Source organism: Canis lupus, chromosome 11 (genome assembly GCF_048164855.1).
Source record: "Canis lupus baileyi chromosome 11, mCanLup2.hap1, whole genome shotgun sequence".
In the NCBI taxonomy this organism is placed as follows: Eukaryota; Metazoa; Chordata; class Mammalia; order Carnivora; family Canidae; genus Canis; species Canis lupus.
This window is the reverse complement of record NC_132848.1, coordinates 67,855,803-67,879,372: the sequence shown is the minus strand read 5'-3', so window position 1 is coordinate 67,879,372 and position 23,570 is coordinate 67,855,803. Positions and strand designations below refer to the sequence as shown.

Below are 23,570 nucleotides of genomic sequence, written 5' to 3'. Positions count from 1 at the left end.
TACTCTCCACTGTGTTAAAATTTATTATCTAAATATGCGCATAGAAAAAAGCCTATCAGGAAACACATAGAATAGTAGTGGTAGACACCTCTAGTTACAATGTTCTGATCTATCTTTACTGGATTCTTCATGCTTTTACTTTTCAAATTTTCCAAAATTAGTAGTATAGGTATAATCAGGGAAAAAAATGTAATGATCAATTCAGAATTTGCTAAGCTAATTATTATGTATCCTATACTAGACCAGGAATCAAGAGGAGGGAAAATGTGGGACACAATCCCCTCCCTCAAACATTTTACAGTTTCACAGATAAATATGTACATAAGTTAAAGACGATCAGTTCATTTGACTTTACAAACTTGCAATCACATGAAATGTACAGCACAGTGACTACAGTTAATAATACTGTGTTGCATATTTAAAAATTGGTAAGAAAGTAGATCTTAAAAGTTCTTATCACAAGAAAAAAGATTTTGTAACTCAGTATAGTAACAGTATAGTTAATCAGACTTACTGTGGTGATCACTTTGCAATATATCTAAGTATCAAATCATTGTGTTGCGCACCTGAAACTAATATAATGTTATATGTCAACTATACCTCAGTAAAAATAAACCATTAGAGGTCAAGACGGGATGACAAAGAGCCAGGTGCTAAACTGAATCTTCTCAAACATCAAAATGTATGAAAGAGACAATACGAGCAAGGGCGAGGGAAGATGCGATGCTAGCCTCAAATACTAGTAGCTCCCTAACCAGGCAACGAGGGGGGTGGCCTTGGGAAAGAACATGAGAATTCTCTGCCACAGACCGACTCAGAACTATACACGTGCTTGATTCTGGGCATCAGGAGGTCTAACCTCCTCAAATGCACCAAGATCTGACATTTTGCCATGAAGCTTTATCCCCTTATCTCATATTGTCGATCCCTCTTGAGAAGGAATGGACCCAGGAAGGCCAACAGCTGACACGGAGGGCGCCCGGCCCACCTCCCGGCGCCAGTGGCCGACCCCACGGATCAATCTGAGCACAGTCACTGTCCCTGGGAGAGCATCTCCGACTCCTCAGCGTGGACCTCAAGCAGCTACCACCCATCAAGCAAAGTTGGGGCGCGAGCGGAAAACTATCTGCCATCCCTTGCTAGATTGGCAGTAACAGATCTGCATTGGAGTTAGAGCTGAGAATTTTTCAGAGCTCTCTCACATCCATTATTCCATCACAGTGGGACGTATTTTCCTCTTCTTTACAGCAAAACGGAGGACTTAAGAGTTGCCACCAACGGTTTGCGGATGCGCCTCTATTAAGAAGCGGGTCCAGGTTATGATGTGGAAGCCAGTCCTCGTTCCGAACCCGCTGCTCTCTCCCAAAGCGTCGCCCTCTCACACAGCAGAAAGAAGAGCAGGCCTTATGGCGTCCGAAGCCAGGCTGGGGTGGGGAGAGCTTGAGGAGCCTTGGGGAGCACTGAGAAGAGGAAAGGGCCTGACCAAAAAGAAGCAAGACATCAGAACCCGGAGGCTGGGGATGTAAGGGACACCGCAAGTTTGCCAAAAGCCAGCTCTTCACACTGAGGGAACCAGTAGATACACCTACGTTCCCAACCAAGACCAGTATCTGACTGGAATGCCACCAGGAATCCCATTAGGGGAAAGCACCGTGGGCAGCCGCACAAAGACCCAGCAGAGCGGGGCTGCGGAGGTGAGTCCCCGCGCCTCAGGCTGACATGCAGATTTGGGGGTTGTGCCAGCACCCACGCAGCTCCCATTCTACTCTCCAGGCTCCCAAGGGCCAGAGCCAGCCTGATGGGCGCACCCAACGGCTCCTCCAAGTTCTAAACACCCAGGGGGAAAAAGCCACAATCTCCTAACCATTTCTCTTTTGGTGCTTCAAACTGGACTCTCAGATCCCCCGGGGGCTGCCCCAGGAGCTGAAGCTCTTCTCACCTGGCTCCATGTGGGGCCATGCTCAGGTTAACTGTCCTGAGCAAGGGCCTCCCCTCCCAGTGAGTGTGACTGTGTTCGAGCAGGTATGTGTGTGTTTCCAAGGACACCTATTAACTCACCCTCCAATCCAATCTGATCCAATATTGAACATGCAACAGTCCTAAAACTGTTTTTGAAATACCAGAATTAGATAGAGTGTTGAATATGAGGTTAACGTACAGATTCTTGACTTTAAAAGGCTAGATTTTCACAACAAACATGCGTTGCTATGGAGATGGCATAAGCCTATGTAAACTTCAGGCATTCATATTCATAGAAACTCCTGAAGCAAGACCAAATGTTGGCCCTAACATTCCTGCTCTTGCCAACTTCCAAATAGTGCACAAATTATGCCAAAAATAAATGGGTGTGACTAATACAAGCTTAGAACTTTTTTAAAAATTTTACCTTGAGGGCAACATTTGTTGATATAGGAGCTGGGTGTGTAAAGCATACTTCCCCCCTCTGTAAATCCATCCGTTTTATTTACACTTCCTAAAAGACCTGTGTGCACATTTTTCCCATAAATTGTACAACTGCTAGTAATCACGTATCATTTCAATCTGTGCCCTGGTTCTATTTTAACACTGCCTCTCTTCCTTTTTGTTTGTGTTCCATTAAGCACATACTAGAGGCAGAGCAGTCAAGACTTAACTCCTCTGGTCCCAAGTACACACTCCAGGGCTGCAGAACTATCAAGCTTTTGCACAGGCGACACCTCCAAGGTCTGCAAGCCTAGGGTAAATCCTATTACAAGCTGGGGGATGTCAAATTGGTTTTTGCTACTGACCTTCTTTCTCGTGACCCCTTCCCCACCCCACCAGGCCCCAATCCCAAATCCCTCGTTTCTCCTGCATGGAGGTCAACCTGTAAGACAACTGCGCTCTGCCCCGAGTCTACTCTATCCTGGACTGGAAACTCACTGCTAATTACTGTAGTCACACTTCTTAATTCAACAAGCGCCAGACGGCTGCCTGCCATCTCCCCAGTGGGATGGGTCACCAGCTATCTCACGCAGGTCACTAAGTCGGCATTTATTTCCTGATAGGAGATGGCGTTACAAGGTAGCTGTTCCAACATGAATGGTAATCAACAATAATTAAAAGTGATACACCCATTCTGACTCATATGATAGTGTTAAAAAAAAATTTTTTTTTAAAGGGTGGTGGAAGGAGGAGAGAGAAAAAACTGCTCAGCCGAGACAGATAAGTTTTTTCATCTCAACTTAGAATTTCTGGGAAATGAATATATGTCTTTGTCTTCTTCTTTTTAAAAAAAACAGGCTCCACGCCCGACAAGGGGCTTGAACTCATGACCCCGAGATCAAGAGTCACATGCTGTACCTACTGAGCCGGCCAGGTACCCCGTCTTTGTCTTCTTTTAATTCACACAGAAATATGTCCATGTTGTGACCATGTGAAAAGCAGTGAATCTAAATTTTCCTTAAAGGAAGAAAATATTCATTCTCAAAGGCGGAGTCCCTTCACCAGAGGAGAGAGAGCCCAGAGAGAGCAATAGGTCAGGGACCGGGCAAAATCTGCCCTCTGCCCATGGGGGCCAACACGACGGTTCCACGGCTGATGCCAGCTTTCAATCCCAGAAACAGTAACTCCACTACAACAACCCTTTGTCTTCCAGAAGTGATTTAACTTGCCCTACATGAACTGACTGCGGCCCACCTAGATTCTCAGCCCTGATCTGGAAGGTTCCTCTCTAAACCACTAGCAGCCCCAGCCTGGCACGACTAACTACCAAGCCTTGCTGGACGATTTTCTCCATATCTCCCCGTGGTATACACAGAGGCTGTGTGCCACCAGATCAAGACCCAGTGAAGCTTTGTTTTAACCACCGTTGGGATTATCCCTCATCTATACCCTTCTCGCTGCCACCACGGTTGCCCTCTGCTGCCCTGCCCTCACCTTAAATCAGGTGCCCCAGGTCCCTTAAATCAGACCTTGAGACCATGACTCGCTGGCCAGTTGTATATCAATGAAGAGTTCCCAGGAGAAGCCGAGAAGGAAGTAGAGGAAGCAGAATGAGACAAGGGCAAGACCTGAGCTCGGGTGTGGCCCTACGTCTCAGCCTCGGCCTGATCCATGGGGTGTTCTGGAGCACGAATCATCTCACACTTAGGCAAGGCTGCTGGGACCTTCTTACTCCCACTCGGTGAGTCACTTGCCACCAGCCACCTCAGACTGGATGTCAACCCCCAGGCATTCTGGCTCTTGGCACCGTATCTACTCAATTCCAGTGGCCCGAGGGCATCTTGCGAAGGCCACTGGTATCAGCCAGGAAGCAAGTGATGTGAGGCTGGGCCACTGGCACTCAAAAGGATCTCAGCGGGCACCAGTAGCATCTATTACACCCAGGGAAGGGAACACTGGTAGTATTTTAACATTAATTTCTTAAAACAATTCTTTCTATGAACATCTTAGAGATCCAAGTGTGAACTGAGGGTAGAGAAAAAGTCACATCTCAGATTGTACCTACAGGAAAACACCAAAATGTAAAATCTACTTAAATGGTGTCACACATAGGCCAGGAAATAAGAATGTGAGACCTGGGCTCCTGTGTATTAGAATGCTATGGGGACAAGGTGCCATTTTATTCACCTTCCTGCATGGTCACCAGCCGAGCAGGACCGTCCAATTCCCTCAGTATGGCAAACTTTTAAAGGGCTGTCTCTCATGCCCAAGACATCCTCCTGCCCTTTGACTGCACCACTGCATCACATCTTAGATACTTCAAACATTTCAAGGAAGACAGAGAAATAAAGGGTAAGAACTGCAAAGCCTTCGTGCTCCCCACATATGTTTCAGAGCACTGAGCCTCCTCCTACTGACTTACAGTGCCTGACAAGATCTGTCCGACCAAGAAGAGTGTGCTGGTGTATTCCTGATGCCTACCACTGGTGCAGGAGGAGGAAGTAAAGGCACATCCATGCAGGAGAGACTGCCCTAGGATCTCATCTGCTCTTGAGAGTACATCTTCCTTCTCAATACTTCTACTCTTCATTTCACAAAAACCATATTCGCAAAAGAAAAAAGAAAGTAATGGGTTTTAGAATGCTTACAATGTTCGGTATAAAGTCTGGCACTGGAAAGTATACAAAAGGAATTGGGGGGCAGCCCGGATGGCTCAGCGGTTTAGCGCCGGCTTTAGCCCGGGTCGTGGTCCTGGAGACCCGGGATCAGGTCCCGCGTCGGGCTCCCTGCATGGAGCCCGCTTCTCCCTCTGCCTGTGTCTCTGCCTCTCTCTCTCTCTCTGTGTCTCTCATGAATAAATAAATGAAATTTAAAAAAAAAAAAAAGGAATTGGGCATGCCGTTTGTTCTAAAGAAACAAACCATTTCGAGAATGAACCATTACAGTCCAAGAGCAACGCTCAAGACATACATCATAAACTGGTAAGAGAAAAATAAATTCACAAGTGTCAACATATACAGAATTTAAGTAAGATAAGCAAGAGCCTATAACGTGGTGGATCTAAACGGGCTTCTGGGTGTTCATGAAGCAAACGCAAGACTGTTCTTGAAGTGTGGGAGAAAATGGGATTTGAGAAAAGCCCTGGAAGGGTGAGTTGAATTTGGATGGGAAGACCAAGGGAGAAAGGACTTTTCACTCAAACGGAGAAGAGCAAGAGAAAAGAAGTCACATCCTGGGAACATTTGGCAAAACTCTTGAAGGTTCTAAAGATAGTTTTTCCTATGCCCCACACAGAAACAAAGCCTGCCCACGCCCCTGAGCAGCTGCCAGGAGAGGCCCTTCAGAGCTGGGGCTGCTCTCAAGGACCAGTGGTACTCCCCCAGCCTGCTGTCTGTGAGGCCAGATGATGGGACCCCAGTGACCACCACCGCCGCCCACCCCCAGGCTTTCCCTGTGCTGCCCAACCTGGCCCCAGGAGCTCCGGCCAACACATGGCCTCCAGCTAATACTCCAGCATGTTCAAGCCACCCCCAAGAAAAGGATGAAAAGAGCCCGGTGAAGGAAAGGCAGCAGGGCCTTCCCTTTCCCACCTGAAAACAGTGGGAACAGCTACCTTCCTTTAAGACAACAAATCACCACCAGCCACCTCTGGCTTGCTTCATGATTTATTTTCCAGCATTCGGCCCCATATTTAATGAAATCTGACCAGCAGTCAGAACCCTAATCAGATCCAGGACCAAAGGCCCCAAGCCCTCTCTTCCAGACTCCACCTGCCCCCGCTTCAACCCAGGCGGGGCTGACCTGCAAACAGAAGACAGAAGTGTAGGCCAAAGGAGAGAGCGCTCAAACTTGAACTAAGGCCCCTGTTTCCCCCCAGCTCCCCAAATTCCCCCCAGCGTGCACCCCTCTCTTTTTCCTGCAGAAGCAAGCCCTCCTCCCTCTCACTCAGCCAAGCCAAATACGTAGGAACCAATTCAGCTTTCCAGAAGTTGAAGATCAACTCCAAGCTGAGACTTGTTCTAAAATAATTAAGGGGGGGTTGAAAGGGTAGAGAAAGAGATGTGGGAAAGAGAGAAAAAATACGGCTATTGGCTCCCTGTCATTTGGCACTGAACATGACAAAACAAAGTTTACAGTTTTTAGAGGCTTTGGGGGGGGCCCTAATCCACGCTGATTTTAAAAACAACTTTTCCTCCTATTCACTCAGTGCATGCTGGTGAGGGAGGGGGGAATTTCGTTGCTCTAAAAACAAGAAACTAATAAATGGTACCTCCTTCCAAATGCCCCCTCAATACCCTGTCTCCTGGGGGATGGGACCCTTCAAGAAGACTGCCTCTCTGACACTGTGGATTAATTACAATAACAATTTGCGTTTGTGAGGAGCTTTTAACTTTTCAAAGTGCTCCTCCATCTATCATCCCACTTTATCCTCCTGACAGCCTGGTGATGCAGGTGGAGCCGGGATTATCAGGGCCAGCCTTCAGTGTAAGCAAAGCAGATTATGTACTCAGCGCATCTGGGGGCCCAGAATGGGCGCGCCAGCCTCAGAGAATCCCTCCTGACAAACTGCACCTGAAAATCCCTCTCACAAAGAACCCTTCCGTTCCATGATGCAGATAAGGCTTAAGGAGCAAATAGCCTTTGGAAAGATAACCCACTGACCAGTGTGTAATGCGGGGCACAACCACAAGTGAGCATCTCCTGAGAGGAACTTAATAGGGGAAGAAAATGGGTCGCCCAAAGGGAATGGAGGAAAACTTAGTTTAGGTCACAATTTTGCCTGCGGCCACCCCTAAGAATTGTTAGCCCTGTTTTATAGTGGGAAGAAACCAGGAGGTCAAGTCACTCCCTCATTCATTTATTCCTTGATTCAAATGTTTTCTTGGTGGCTCCTATGGGGCCATGTGTCAGCCAAGCCTGGTGGCACCAAATGAAGACACAGACCCTGCTTCAAGGAGCTCACAGCAGGGCAAAGGAGACAACATGAGTATGGGTTGGTATTTTGAAATACGCCCCACCTACCTCTCTCCTCACTCAGGCAACAGGAATGGCCTTCTAAATTCACCGTCTGCAAAAAATGATTTTTGATTTCAGAATAGGTATTTTTTTAAAGATTTTATTTATTTATTCATGAGAGACACAGAAAGAGGCGGAGACACAGGCAGAGAGAGAAGTAGGGTCCCTGCAGGAATCCTGAGCTGAAGGCAGACACTCAACCACTGAGCCACCCAGACGTCCTTCTGAATAGGTATTTTAGACACATAGTAGAAACTTTTTTAGAGTGAAAGAGAGTTTAGAACTCTAAAATCTTGGTTTTCATATCAAAAGCCAACTTCTGAAAGCCTCAGAGCATAGAGTTAGTATCACTTGCCATAGAGTGGTGAGGAATACACAACAATGATAGTTTTTCTTTCCACCAGAAAGGAAGGACTCATCCCACCAGCTGTTCAGAGCAAGAGACTCTGGGGTGATCTGATCACATGAGTGTCTCAGAACACTGGACTCTGAAAGGTCTGGGAGGCTAGAAGTCCTGAAAATCCTTGTAATTTGACCATGTGTTGTTCAACCACAGGACTCATGCTTTAGATGTTTCTCTTGAAATGCAGAGGGAAGATGTGATTTGAGTCTCTACAAATGATGCATTTTGTTTGTTTTTGTGTTGAGTTTTGAAAAATACCTTGGTGTAACCAATGTCACATACAATGAGATTAGAATTTTTTATCGGTGGATTATTTTTCAGCTCAGTCACCTTTGTTATTGCAGCTAAAAATACATATTATAAACCTACCATCTTAACCATTTTTTAGGTATATAGTTCAGTAGTCTTAGGTATATTCACATTGTTGTAAAACAATCTCCAGAACCTTTTCATCTTGCAGAAGTGGAACTCTAAACCATTAAGCAAAAGTTCCCTCCCGGCCATCCATCCAGTCCCTGGAAACCCATTCTTCTACTTTCTACATCTATGAATTTGGCTATTTTAGGTACCTTCATATAAGTGGGATCTTACTGTTTTTGTCTTTCTAACTGCTTTATTTCACTTAGCATAGGGTCTTCAAGGTTCACCCACGAGGTAACATGTGGCAGGCTTTCCTTCCTTGTTAAGGCTGTGTAGTATTTATTGTAGGTATAGACCATATTTCCTTTAACCATTCATCCATAAGTAGACACCTGGGTTACTTCCACCTCTTGGGTATTGTGAATAATGCTGCTGTGAATATGCTGTGCAAATCTCTCTTTAAGACCCTGCTTTCAGGTAGCCCCCGTGGCCCAGCGGTTTAGGGCCACCTTCAGCCCGGGGTGTGATCCTGGAGACCCGGGATCAAGTCACATGGGGCTTCCTGCATGGGGCCTGCTTCTCCTTCTGCCTGTGTCTCTGTCTCTCTCTCGCTCTCTCTGAATGAATAAATAAATAAATCTTAAAAAAAAAAAAAAAACCCTTCTTTCAATTCTTTGGGATATATACCCAGTAGAATTGCTGGGTCATACAGTAGTTACAACTTTAATTTTTTGAGGAATTGTCACGCTATTTGCCACAGTAGTTGTACCATTTTAGTACCACCAACAGTACACAAGGGTTCCAACTTCATATCCCAGCCAACACTTTTTTTTTTTTTAAGTAGCAGCCATCCTGACAGGTGTGAGGAGGTGTCAGTTGTGGTTTTGATTCATATTTATGAGATAATTAGGGATGCTGACCATCTTTTCATATGCTTAGTTGGCACCTTAGTAACCATCTTTAATAGCATTGATTTTATAAGCCCTGAGATTTTGTTTCCCTGTTCTTAGGCAAGTCCCACCTGCCAACTTTCAAATAGGATATCCCAGTGAAAAGGAGTCAGTTTCTCTAATGATGTACTATATGTCTTTTTAAAAAAAATTTTTTTCTAAAAGTCAGTTTTTCGACTTTAACATACCGACTAAACAGTTTCTCAACCTTAGCACTATCAACATTTTAGACCAAATAATTCTTTGCTGTGGGGAATGTCTTGTTCAATGTAGGATGTTGAACAGCATCCCTGGCCTCTAGATGCCAGCAGCATTCCCTACTCCATTGTGCTGGACAAAAATAAATCCAGATATTGTCACATGTCTCCTGGTGGGGCAAAATTGTCCCTGGTTGTGAACCACTGGATTAGAGTCAGCAACCTAGCATGTTCAAAGTTGGCCAACATAATAATCTAAAACTTTTGAATCAGCATTAAAAATCTTAGAGATACCCCTGAAAAAAATCCAGATCTTCAGCTTTTTTTTTTTTTTTTTCCAGCTTTTCCTGAGAAAGCAAAGGATCAAGCCAACTTGGTTTATATTGCCCTGTGGCAATAATCTGCTGGGTAGAAACCACTGTCCCACCTAAATTTGAGGTTATGACCTAAATACAGCCCATAAACTAAACCTATTTGAATATTGGATAAAGCTGTCTCCAATTTTTTTTCTATTTTTTTTAAAGATTTTATTTATTTATTCATGACAGACACAGAGAGAGGCAGAGACACAGGCAGAGGGAGAGAAGCAGGCTCCATACAGGGAGCCTGACGTGAGACTCGATCCCGGGTCTCCAGGACCACGCCCCGGCTGAAGGCGGCACTAAACCGCTGAGCCACCCGGCTGTCCTGTCTCCAATTTTTCAAATGAAATAATTCTGATTTGCCTGACTTCTCTTTTAAGTATATATGATAACATAAAATTCTGGGCTGACAGAAACTGAATTATTTCTCTCAGTCTCTCTGTTTCTGTCCCCTGTGCGGGCTCACACTCATGCACACACACACACACACAGCAGTATGGGTCTGACAAAAAAAAAACAATGGATTAGAAGTCAGGAGAGCATGGTTCTAATCCCCAATTCATATTCTGAAATAATTCAATTCAACAAATTCAATTCATTAAACACCTACTGCAAGCAAGGTTACAAGTTCAGTCCCAGAACTCATCTGGGTTTTAGCTTCTTTAACCCAGCTTACTGGGTTCTCTGACTGAACAGGTGAACTCCAAGAGCTGTTCGAGCTCTAAAACATCCATGATCCACACCTGGTGACCATATCCAGCAAAACCTCTGCAGCTTCAGGACAACTAAGGCTGGGAACAAAGAGGAACAGTACTGATTAGTGGCCAGAAGAGAATCCTTTTTACAAAATAGAATCCTGGGGCAGCCCAGGTGGCTCAGCAGTTTAGCGCCGCCTTCAGTCCAGGGTGTGATCCCAGAGACCTGGGATTGAGTCCCATGTCGGGCTCCCTGCATGGAGCCTGCTTCTCCCTCTGCCTGTGTCTCTGCCTCTCTCTCTCTCTCTCTCTCTCTCTCTCTCTGAAGAAATAAATATAATCTTTAAAAAAAATAAAATAAAAAATAGAATCCTTTTTCTAAAAATATAGTTACTTTTCACACTTCTGCAGTTGTGCATGCTGGGCTGTAACGGGCACCAGTGGCCACGGCGCACAGATGGGTCTAGCACTCAGACCCCCCAGCTCGGGGTAGCGCACGGTTCCAGGTTTGCTCAGCTGCACAGCAGCCTCACCTGGCAGCCCACGTCTGCTGAGCTATCTGGTAGGTATAGAAGCCTGGCCATTTCAACCCCATGCAAGATGCTCCAGGGAAACACTCTCCTGGTTTGGCCAAGGCTCTCAGGCTCGCATCACAGTTCAGCCTCTTCTCCTGCCTAGTCCTGCTTCTCCCTTCCCTTCACAGGAATTGAACCCTGACAACATCTTGCACTCCAAACTTTGTCTCAGTATCTTCTCCTGGAGAGCTTCTGCGGTTAGCTATTTTTGGATAGCCGTGCACGCATGTATGTGTGTGTACGATTTTTTTTTTTTAATTTATTTATGATAGTCACACACAGAGAGAGAGAGGCAGAGACACAGGCAGAGGGAGAAGCAGGCTCCATGCACTGGGAGCCCGATGTGGGATTCGATCCCGGGTCTCCAGGATCACACGCCCTGGGCCAAAGGCAGGCGCCAAACCGCTGCGCCACCCAGGGATCCCGTGTGTGTACGATTTTGTTCCGAGGTCCACCTCTTCCCAAATTGACCCAAGAATAATTCCTGATTGGTCTCTAGCTCTATGCAGTCAGTGTGATCCCATTCACCTCGATACTGACTGACTTAGGAAGAGAGTATGATCCACTCCTGGCCAATGAGATGTGACAGGAAGTCTGCTGAGAGGTCTCTAGAATGTTTCCTCAATTCTAAAAAGCAATGTAAAAGAGGAATATTCTTTTGCTTGGACATGGTTATGTCCATTTTGATGCCAGAACTCTGAACCAGCCATCTTGGACCAGGAGAAGGTACTAAGTTCATTGAGTCAAAGTGTCCAGAATATGAGACTAGAATATAAGGATGATGTTTTTGAGGTGCTGATTTTGGAACCAATCCTGAAGGTACCCTCTGTCAGAGTTTTACATCTTTTCGCGATGTAAGATGACAAAATATCCATATTTAAACCATTCTGTAACTTGCAGTCGAAAGCATCCTACACGATGTACAGGCATCAAGTACGGCCTGGCAGAAATTCTTGTAGGGTCTTTTCTAACAAATACCTTTAAAAATTGTAAATACTTTGCAATTTTTTGTATGTGAGTTAATTGAAAGTTTGTCATCAAGAACAATACAAACGTGCTTTTGAAATCCCATTTCACTTGTAATAGCTTAAAAGAATTTGTCAAGAAGAAACAAATTTCATCCCAATTTTGGCTGATTATTGTGGATTGTCAAAGAATTTCAAGTCCAAGGTAACAGCCTCATAATTAAGTGCAATCCAGCCAATATCACTAACCCAGCCTGCATCAAAGTTATGCCCTGAACGTCTACTAGTATACGTTTTGGTAGCTCTTATCTCCTTCAAATCTCCAGGGTGCCATTTCCAGGCATAAACCTGGAATTCACTGAACAGCTCTCTACTTATACATTGTAATGCTCTCTTCTACAAACAGGGAGTAGTAGCTCTCCCTCAGAGAGGCTGTGTCTCTGTTGTGTTTTCCAAAGATATAACTTATTCATGACAAGCCATTCAACTTTTTGCAGGCTAAGAAAAAGCAAGACCCTAAATGGAAAGAAATGCAAGTTTTTGCACACAAGGCCATGCGTACAGGTCAGAGTGGCAGTTCACTTGTGATCTGGCTGGGCCAGCAGAGCTCCAGCTCCCCGGCTGGACATGGACAATCTGTCTTCCATCTCTACCAGATTGTGGTTTCCAGGATCTGGGCTCAGAGACTCTTCCCTATGCCAATTCCCTTTGGCAGGAAAGACACCTTCTGGCATCAGCATTACTATTCCCAGTCCTTTGCTTCTGCCAACCTCTTCATGTTTTATCTATTTTTATTTGAATTGGTGATCAAGGGATTAACCCAGCTTATACAAATTCCATCTTCCAAAAGCCATTATGGTGTAGTTGCAATTGTGATATTTCACTCTTCAAATGAATCGAATTGGATTTTAATGACAGTAGACTCCATTAAGCAACACCTGATTGGGTTATTTCCTGGAAATTTCATCTTCATTGTTTTCTCCATCCTTGTTACCCAAAAAACATAGCAGGAGAGCTATCAAGGACTGTTGCCAAGCTATATTGAATCGTCCTTGAAACTGTGGTCACATTTTTTTCTGTTTCAAACAAGTCAAACAAAACACTTCAACACAGTATTAATTTTCATGGAAAAAGGGAAAACAATATTTTTTTGTAGGTTACTTAGAGTTATAGGGGACTATCATTCTTCCCAAGAAGCTTTCACACAACAAATTCTCATGTGAGGTGTACAATTTATATGTAATTTTCTATTTTTTAAATAACATTAAAGCATTTTTCTCACTAGAATGGAAAAGTAAACTTTATTTTGTATTTATGTACCCCAAATTAAGTCTAAGTCAAGTGAAGGGTAAAACAGTGACTCTGAATCAGTCTGGAGAAGTCCATTTTCCCTCTGACAGTACCAGACTTTAAGTAGTTCACATCCTCCCTAGAAGTATTTAGGATCTTGACAGAGTCCAACAATACAAGTCCCAGGGGGCCAGGGTATGTTTGTCTTGTCCCCACTGTAGTTCTGGGGCTGCACAGTATCCTGCCACTTAATGGGTAATCAACACACGCTTGTTGGAAGAATGAGTAGATGAATGTCTGGGAATACCTGAGAAGTGTCCAGACTCTGGATAAACTACCCAGTCAGTATTGTACTCAGCCAATCTGCTACCCATTCTACTCTAGTAATCAGTACCTATCATCAGAAAAGGGAAAATGGTGAAACCATTCTGCATAAATGGCCATATGTGTATAAAGCAGAATGGGACAGGTGAGAGAAACAAAGAATAGCCACTTTATCTTTCACCCCCTGATTCAAATAAAAATACTCAGATAAGCATTCTAAATAAAATATTCATAATGTGAAATTGAAGGTGCAAATTAGCACTTTTAATTAGCCAGGATTTCTTTATTCTTTCCTAAGAGACTGCCAAATCACAAGCAAATCAGGAGATAACAAAGATTTATACCACCATCCCTTCCCAAGATTAACATTTGGGGCCATGTCCTCATGTGGCAAATTTAAACAAATCTAATGCTAACCTGCACTGCAATAAGGAAACGTATTTATCGAGCACCTACTGTGTATGATACCCTTTAAGGAATATCGAACACAAAAAATACAGGATACATATTTACACCATTCAAGGAACTCACACTTTAGCTGGGAAGATAAGACACCTGTAGAAATAACAATAAAGCCCCACCATGATTGATTCAACAAGGTAAAGTATAACCTGGACAAGTTAACAGGCAGAAAAGAAGTGCTACACTTTAGAAAACTGCATTATAAATCTCCTTCTACTAAAGAGAGCAAGCCAAATGCAAGATATTTTAAAGCAAATCCTAAATAATAAATTATATATTTTAATGGGCAGCTGCAAAATTATTTTATTGTAAAAAAAAGTGCCAAATTAAGGGTATTAGCCATGAAAAGACACATTCCCAAATTTCCTACGGAAGAGGGATTTTCTACCCAATGCTATTAAGTATTTAAGAATGTACTGTTTGCTTTTTTACGTGATGTATCTGTTCATGTATTACATCTATAACTTAAGTAAATATTTTTTAAATATTTAGGAAGAAAGCCTAATTTAGTTTTCTAATCACCTCCTAAAATCTACTTGGGATCCTTTCTCAACATTCTTCATGTTAATAGACCATATTAAGCTGAATTTGGACAAATGTTCAGAATGGAATATTTGAATAATAACCTTCTTATGTTTTGATAAGTGCTCATTCACATACGTAAGACAAAGCATTACAAGTTGGAAAATAAATGAATTCTGACACATCAAAAGCATTTTCTTTCCTCTGATATTTTATCTGTTTGTGGTCTGGGTTTTTAAATACAGGAGAATGTTATCGTGAATTCCAAACCTAATTATGTGTTTCTAGAAAAGAGCCGTCATTATTTGATAGCACAAATGGCTTTGGTATGATATCCAATGCCACTTCCCCCACTTTGTTCTCGTAAGTCACCCTAATTGAACACTTGGAGGAATCGCAGGCCCTGTCCACATAGGCAAAATGAGAAATGGCATTAAAGCTATGATAGAACATCCTACTAAGAGATTACTTCTGTGGGATAATTAAATCAAAAGCTGGACTTAAAGGTGAGAGACAAATACTAATCTCATACTCTTCTCCCAAAAAGAAAATTATATCATCCCAAAACACAAGGAGTTTGTCTTTTACAAGATACAGAACAACAACAACAAAAAAAAAGGATCAAGGCTCATGTCCTAATCTTCCCGATTTCACTCCAAATGGAAAATAGGCCTAGGGAACTCTGAATATAGCATCATATTAGGTTAATACCAATTCACTCCTTCAACTACAAGATTAATACATGCACACTGGGCAAAATGTGACATATATATAAATTTCCCTGGGCACTGGTTTTGTTTAAACAAGTATTCTACTTGGCTACTTACTAACATCCTAAACAGAGTTTGTGGAATTTTTTATATCTACTCACATCCATTCTGGCCTCCATAGGGGGTGCCAACAGCTGGAAAACAGGTGCCTCAGAAAGTTCCCATCTGCTTGGGCCTGTGACCAGCATACAAATACTCCCCTCTTTGAGCTAACAGATCCGGAACAATAAAAAGGGAAATTCTTCTATACCTGTTCCCTCCTTCCTGAACAGAAACCTCATCTTGAGGAGTAGCCAATGGCAGAGGAGCCAGCAAAGGCCACTCACCAAGGGAGTTGAAATGGCTTCTCTCTGGGTGTGTAACCATCCCCACACTACTCTTTCCATCACAGCTCATGGGAGTTTCTGGGTTATAGGAGAATGCTAACAGAGGTCTACTCACTTCCTAACTCAAACTGTCACTTCTACAATGGGCTATATATTCAGAGCACCATTACCCACATGGATCCTAAAACATCAGTGTAATAACAATTCCATATCCTCTGGAAGATCAGAATCTGCTCAAACAGAAGTAAGTAAGCAAACCAGGCCAAAAGGACCATTTACAAGCAAGAGAGTGGAGAAAATGGAAAATAAAATTCTACATGATACAATCCCTATAACAACTATGTGTCACAAGATCATACTCAGGCCGCTCCTGCATGCCCACCCCAGGAACTGGAGGGGTACCCTATTACATGAAGACCTCTGAGTCTCCTTTAACCTAGATGATATGAAGGTTAATTATTAGAAAACTAGACACTGACAATAAACACATGTGTGTGCACATGCACACACATATACATGCTGATAACGGCTGCCTTAGAAAGTCCTGGAATTTATCCCAAGGGGAAGAGGATCTAGAGTCTATGTCCAATTTTGAGTCACAGATTCTTTAGAAGAAACAGCAGAGAATTGGGTGTGGCACAAAATTTACTACCCAGCCCCAAGAGGACTCAAAGCTTTCTCAATAAAGGAAGTGTGGTGCAAGAAGGAGAGGTAGCAATACTGGAAGAGCCAGACCATCTAGGGTGAATTAAAATAGCCATCCCTGGATTTAAAAAATAAGACCCAACTATAGATTGCCTATGAAAGATTCACTTCAGCTGCACACAGACTCAAAGTAAAGGGATGAAAATAGATATTCCCTGCAAGTAGAAACCAAAAGACTGAAGGGGTTGCTGTATTTCTATCAGACAAAATAGGTCTTAAGCCAAGAACTGTAACAAGAAAGAACAAAGTCATTAAATAATGATAAAAAGATCAATTCATCAAAAAGATGTAACAATCATAAATATATATGTACCCATTATCAGAACACCTAAGTATATTCAGCAAATATTAACAGATCTGAAGGGAAAAATAGACAATAATACAATAATAATAGGGGACCTTAATACCCACATTTCAATACTGGATAGATAATCTAGGAGAAAATCAATAGGGAGATGTTAGATTTGAACTTCACTTTGGACCAAACGGATCTAACAGATATATACAGAACATTCCATCCAATAGTAGCAGAATATACATTCTTCTCAAGCATACACAGAACATTCCCCAGGGTAGATCATATTATATGTCACAAAATAAGTCTAGTAAGATTGAAACTGAGAATAAATGAAATCTGGGCATCCCTGGACAGCTCAGCGGTTTGGTGCCTGCCTTCAGCCCAGGGCATGATCCTAGAGTCCTGGGATCAAGTCCCACATTGGGCTCCCTGCATGGGGCCTGCTTCTCCCTCTGCCTGTGTCTCCACCTCTCTCTCTCTCTCTCTCTCTTTCTGTTTCTCATGAATAAATAAATAAAATCTTTTTATAAATAAATGAAAGAGAAAGAAAGAAAGAAAGAAAGAAAGAAAGAAAGAAAGAAAGAAAGAAAGAAAGAAAGAAAGAAAGAAAGAAAGAAAGAGAAAGAAAGAAATGAAATGAAATCTTAAGAAGATTGAAATCATACCAAAGTATCTTCTCTGGCCACAATGGTATGAAACTGGAAATCAATAATAGGAGGAAAACTGGAAAATTCACAAATATATGGAAATTAAACAACATACTCCTGAGCAACCAGTGAGTCAAAGAAGAAATCAGAAGGAAAATTTTAAAAACACAAATGAAACAAAAAAATAAAAATGGAAATACAACATCCCAAAACTTATGCCATGTAGCAAAAGCAATTTTAATAGAGAAGTTTTGGGGTACCTTGGTGGCTCAGTCAGTCCAACTCCTGATTTCAGCTTAGGTCATGGGATCAAGCTCCACATCAGAGCCTGCTTAAGATTCTCTCTCTCTCCCCCTCTCCCTCTGCCCCTACCCCAACCCCCACCACTCAAATGTGTGCTCTCTCTCCCCCAAAAAAATAAATAAATAAAAATAAAAGAGACATTTGTAGTGATAAATGCCTATGTTAAGAAAAAGAAAGATCTCAAAGAATGTAACTTTACACCTCAAGGAACTAAAAAAAGAAGGAAAAACTAAACCCAAAGCCAGCAGAAGAAAGGAAATAACAAAGAGCAGAGCAGAAATAAATGAAATTAAGACCGGAAAAACAACAGAAAAAAATCAACAAAATTATGAGCTGGTTTTTTTGAAAAGATAAACAAAATTGACACACCGTTTTGCTCAATTAAGTGAAAAAGAGATAAGATGAAAATCAATATAATCATAATTGAAAGAAGAGACATTACAACTGATATCACAGAAAAGATCATAAGAGACTAACCTAGGAGAAATGGATAAAGCTCTAAAAACATACAACCTACCAAGACTAAATCATGAAGAAATACAAAATCTGAACAGACCAATAACAAGTAAGGGGATTGAATCAGAATAAAAAAAGCCTCCCAACATATAAAAGCTCAGGGCCAGGGGCTTTGCCTGGTGAAATCTAGCCAACATTTAAAGAATAAGAATAAGAATAATTAATGTCAATTGTTCTCTAACTCTTCCCAAAAAATTTAAGAGGAGAGAACACTCCAAAACTCACTTTATGAGGCCAGCCTTACCCTGATACCAAAGTTGGAGGAGATCACTACAAGAAAAGAAAACTACAAACCAATATCCCTAATGAATGTAGACACAAAGACTATCAACAAAACATTAGCAAACTGAATTCAATAGCACATTAACTGGACCAGTCACTATGACCAAGTGGGATTTATCCCTGGGATACAAAGATGGTTCAACATACGTAAATCAACAAACATGATATACTACATTAATAGAATGAAAGGTGAAAATCATGATCATCTCAATAGCAAGTGATACCAGAGAACAGAGAGTTAAAGAAATGGATTCCCCAGTTCTATGCCTGAATCAATACAAGTCTGAGGTGCATGTGTGTGGAACAGACCCAAAGTGTATCAAAGGCTTTGAGGCCTAGCCAAGCCCCAGATGAATCCCTGAGTGGCACATGTGCAGGGAAGACCCAAATAACATAGCAAAAGTGTTGAAAACTGAACTCACATTGGACTCAAAGCCCAAAGAATGTGGGCCAGACTGCCCACTCCAAACCTAATGGTGTTGACTACCTGCTAAAAAACAAAAGTAATCAACATTCTCCAAAGAATCTCAACAGGAGTCAGATGTGTGCAACATAATATTCAAAATATCCAGGATACAAACCCAAAGTGTTCAACATGGTAAAAACTGGGGGAAAAAAATCTAACCAATTCTCAGTGTAAAAGAGAGAATACTCACTAGCTGTCACCCCTAAGATGACTTAGGTATTGGAATGATCAGATAATGACTTCAAAACAGCTACTAAACCATGCTCCATGACCACACTATAAAGATAAATACTATTAAAATGAATATTTCTTGGCAGAGAAGTAGAAATTTTATTTTTTTATTTTTTTAAGATTTTATTTATTCATGAGGGACACAGAGAGGCAGAGACATAGGCAGAGGAAGAAGCAGGCTCCCTGTGGAGAGACTGATGCAGGACTTGATCCCAGGACCCAGGGATCATGCCCTGAGCCAAAGGCAGATGCTCAACCACTGAGCCACCCAGGCGCCTCTAGAAATTTCTATTAAAAAGAGCCAAGTGGAAACTTTAGATCTGTAAATACATAATGCATGACATGAAAGATTCATTGGGTGGGTTTAATTTTTTTTTAATTTTTATTTATTTATGATAGTCACAGAGAGAGAGAGAGAGAGAGAGAGAGAGAGGCAGAGACATAGGCAGAGGGAGAAGCAGGCTCCATGCACCGGGAGCCCGATGTGGGATTCGATCCCGGGTCTCCAGGATCGCGCCCTGGGCCAAAGGCAGGCGCCAAACCCCTGCGCCACCCAGGGATCCCATTGGGTGGGTTTAATAGCAGAATGGTGATGACAGAGGAAAAGGGTCAGGAACTTCTAGATAGATCCATAGAAACTATTCAGTCTGAGAACAGAGAGAAAACAAGATTGAAAAAAAAAATTAACAAACTCTGAGGAACCTTCAGGACAATATCAAAACATTCACTACCCTGGAGTCCCAGAAGAAAAGGAGAAAAAGGCTGAGGCAGAAAGAAAATGTATTTAATTTAATGAAACACATAATTTATAAATCAAGAAGCTCAGATGAACCCCAAACTTGATACACTTAAAAAAAAACTCACTACAACATAATTGAACTGCTGATAAACGAAACAAAGCAAAACAAAGACAATGTCTTAAAAAGATACAGCTAGAAGAAGATCAACAGATGACATTTAAGGAGTGAATGGCTGCAGATCTCTCCCGGGAAACAGCAGAGGCCAGAAATCAATAGACAACCATCTTTAAGTGTTGAAAGAAAAGAACCATCATCAGAAACATGAAAGGCTGGGGAGACATGTTATCAGAGGAATCCTGGAACTACACAAATAAAAGCAAGAGAAATGATAAATATCTGCAGAAGTGTAGCAAACTCATTTTTCCTCTTAAAGTCATTAAGATATTTATGACTATTGGTTACAAAAATTATAACATTATCTGGTAGTTTTCAATGTAAGTAGATATAATACACATGACAATTATGACATTGAGGTGGAAGCTAAAGGAAACAAAAACAAAGAAGACAAACAAAAAACAAGTAAGAAAATGTGAACATTAAACCAACTATATAAAATGTAAATGGTTTAAACATGCAATTAAAAAATAGAGACTGTCAGACTGGATCTTTTTAAAGAGCCATCGATATGCTATGTACAAAAAACTTATTTAAATGTAATTATAGAGATGAATTAAAGTTAAAATGACAGAGAAATATATATTGTGCAAGTGTTAATTTTTTAAAAGCTTTAGTGGTTATATTCATGTCAGAAAAAGTAGACTTTAGAATAAGGAATAAAATTTTGACCAAGGATAAAGAAAGACATGATAAGAGAGATGATAAGAGGGTCAATTTTCTAAGAATACAATAATCCTAAATGTGTATGTACCTAACAATAGAGCATCAAAATATATGAGGCAAAAACTGATAGAATTAGGGATCCCTGGGTGGCGCAGCGGTTTGGCACCTGCCTTTGGCCCAGGGCGCAATCCTGGAGACCCGGGATCAAGTCCCACTTTGGGCTCCCGGTGCATGGAGCCTGCTTCTCCCTCTGCCTGTGTCTCTGCCTCTTTCTCTCTCTCTCTCTCTCTCCCTCTCTCTCTCTGTGTGACTATCATAGATAAATAAAAATAAATAAAAAAATAAAGACACCACTTTACAATGACATGTGTCTTTAAAAAAAAAAAACTGATAGAATTAAAAGGAGAAATAGCCATCCTTATATCAGATAAACTAAAATTTACCCCAAAGACTGTAGTGAGAGATGAAGAGGGACACTATCTCATACTTAAAGGATCTATTCAACAAGAGGACTTAACAATCCTCAATATATATGCCCCGAATGTGGGAGCCGCCAAATATATAAATCAATTATTAACCAAAGTGAAGAAATACTTAGATAATAATACACTTATACTTGGTGACTTCAATCTAGCTCTTTCTATACTCGATAGGTCTTCTAAGCACAACATCTCCAAAGAAACGAGAGCTTTAAATGATACACTGGACCAGATGGATTTCACAGATATCTACAGAACTTTACATCCAAACTCAACTGAATACACATTCTTCTCAAGCGCACATGGAACTTTCTCCAGAATAGACCACATATTGGGTCACAAATCGGGTCTGAACCGATACCAAAAGATTGGGATTGTCCCCTGCATATTCTCAGACCATAATGCCTTGAAATTAGAACTAAATCACAACAAGAAGTTTGGAAGGACCTCAAACACGTGGAGGTTAAGGACCATCCTGCTAAAAGATAAAAGGGTCAACCAGGAAATTAAGGAAGAATTAAAAAGATTCATGGAAACTAATGAGAATGAAGATACAACCATTCAAAATCTTTGGGATGCAGCAAAAGCAGTCCTAAGGGGGAAATACATCGCAATACAAGCATCCATTCAAAAACTGGAAAGAACTCGAATACAAAAGCTAACCTTACACATAAAGGAGCTAGAGAAAAAACAGCAAATAGATCCTACACCCAAGAGAAGAAGGGAGTTAATAAAGATTCGAGCAGAACTCAACGAAATCGAGACCAGAAGAACTGTGGAACAGATCAACAGAACCAGGAGTTGGTTCTTTGAAAGAATTAATAAGACAGATAAACCATTAGCCAGCCTTATTAAAAAGAAGAGAGAGAAGACTCAAATTAATAAAATCATGAATGAGAAAGGAGAGATCACTACCAACACCAAGGAAATACAAACGATTTTAAAAACATATTATGAACAGCTATACGCCAATAAATTAGGCAATCTAGAAGAAATGGACGCATTCCTGGAAAGCCACAAACTACCAAAACTGGAACAGGAAGAAATAGAAAACCTGAACAGGCCAATAACCAGGGAGGAAATTGAAGCAGTCATCAAAAACCTCCCAAGACACAAGAGTCCAGGGCCAGATGGCTTCCCAGGGGAATTTTATCAAACGTTTAAAGAAGAAACCATACCTATTCTCCTAAAGCTGTTTGGAAAGATAGAAAGAGATGGAGTACTTCCAAATTCGTTCTATGAGGCCAGCATCACCTTAATTCCAAAACCAGACAAAGACCCCACCAAAAAGGAGAATTACAGACCAATATCCCTGATGAACATGGATGCAAAAATTCTCAACAAGATACTAGCCAATAGGATCCAACGGTACATTAAGAAAATTATTCACCATGACCAAGTAGGATTTATCCCTGGGACACAAGGCTGGTTCAACACCCGTAAAACAATCAATGTGATTCATCATATCAGCAAGAGAAAAACCAAGAACCATATGATCCTCTCATTAGATGCAGAGAAAGCATTTGACAAAATACAGCATCCATTCCTGATCAAAACTCTTCAGAGTGTAGGGATAGAGGGAACATTCCTCGACATCTTAAAAGCCATCTATGAAAAGCCCACAGCAAATATCATTCTCAATGGGGAAGCACTGGGAGCCTTTCCCCTAAGATCAGGAACAAGACAGGGATGTCCACTCTCACCACTGCTGTTCAACATAGTACTGGAAGTCCTAGCCTCAGCAATCAGACAACAAAAAGACATTAAAGGCATTCAAATTGGCAAAGAAGAAGTCAAACTCTCCCTCTTCGCCGATGACATGATACTCTACATAGAAACCCCAAAAGTCTCCACCCCAAGATTGCTAGAACTCATACAGCAATTCGGTAGCGTGGCAGGATACAAAATCAATGCCCAGAAGTCAGTGGCATTTCTATACACTAACAATGAGACTGAAGAAAGAGAAATTAAGGAGTCAATCCCATTTACAATTGCACCCAAAAGCATAAGATACCTAGGAATAAACCTAACCAAAGATGTAAAGGATCTATACCCTCAAAACTATAGAACACTTCTGAAAGAAATTGAGGAAGACACAAAGAGATGGAAAAATATTCCATGCTCATGGATTGGCAGAATTAATATTGTGAAAATGTCAATGTTACCCAGGGCAATATACACGTTTAATGCAGTCCCTATCAAAATGCCATGGACTTTCTTCAGAGAGTTAGAACAAATTATTTTAAGATTTGTGTGGAATCAGAAAAGACCCCGAATAGCCAGGGGAATTTTAAAAAAGAAAACCATATCTGGGGGCATCACAATGCCAGATTTCAGGTTGTACTACAAAGCTGTGGTCATCAAGACAGTGTGGTACTGGCACAAAAACAGACACATAGATCAGTGGAACAGAATAGAGAATCCAGAAGTGGACCCTGAACTT

The 23,570-nt window shown here is 41.6% G+C and overlaps 1 long non-coding RNA gene across 7 annotated transcripts in view; it reads right to left on the bottom strand.

The window, feature by feature from the left end:
* The window catches only part of LOC140600382 (uncharacterized), a 141,704-nt gene that overhangs the window by 58,781 nt on the left and 59,353 nt on the right, over positions 1-23,570 (bottom strand). For all 7 annotated transcript variants that reach the window (XR_012003643.1, XR_012003642.1, XR_012003640.1 and 4 more), the window contains exon 2: positions 7,426-7,471. This is a non-coding gene — a long non-coding RNA (uncharacterized lncRNA). The remainder of the gene's footprint in view (positions 1-7,425; positions 7,472-23,570) is intronic.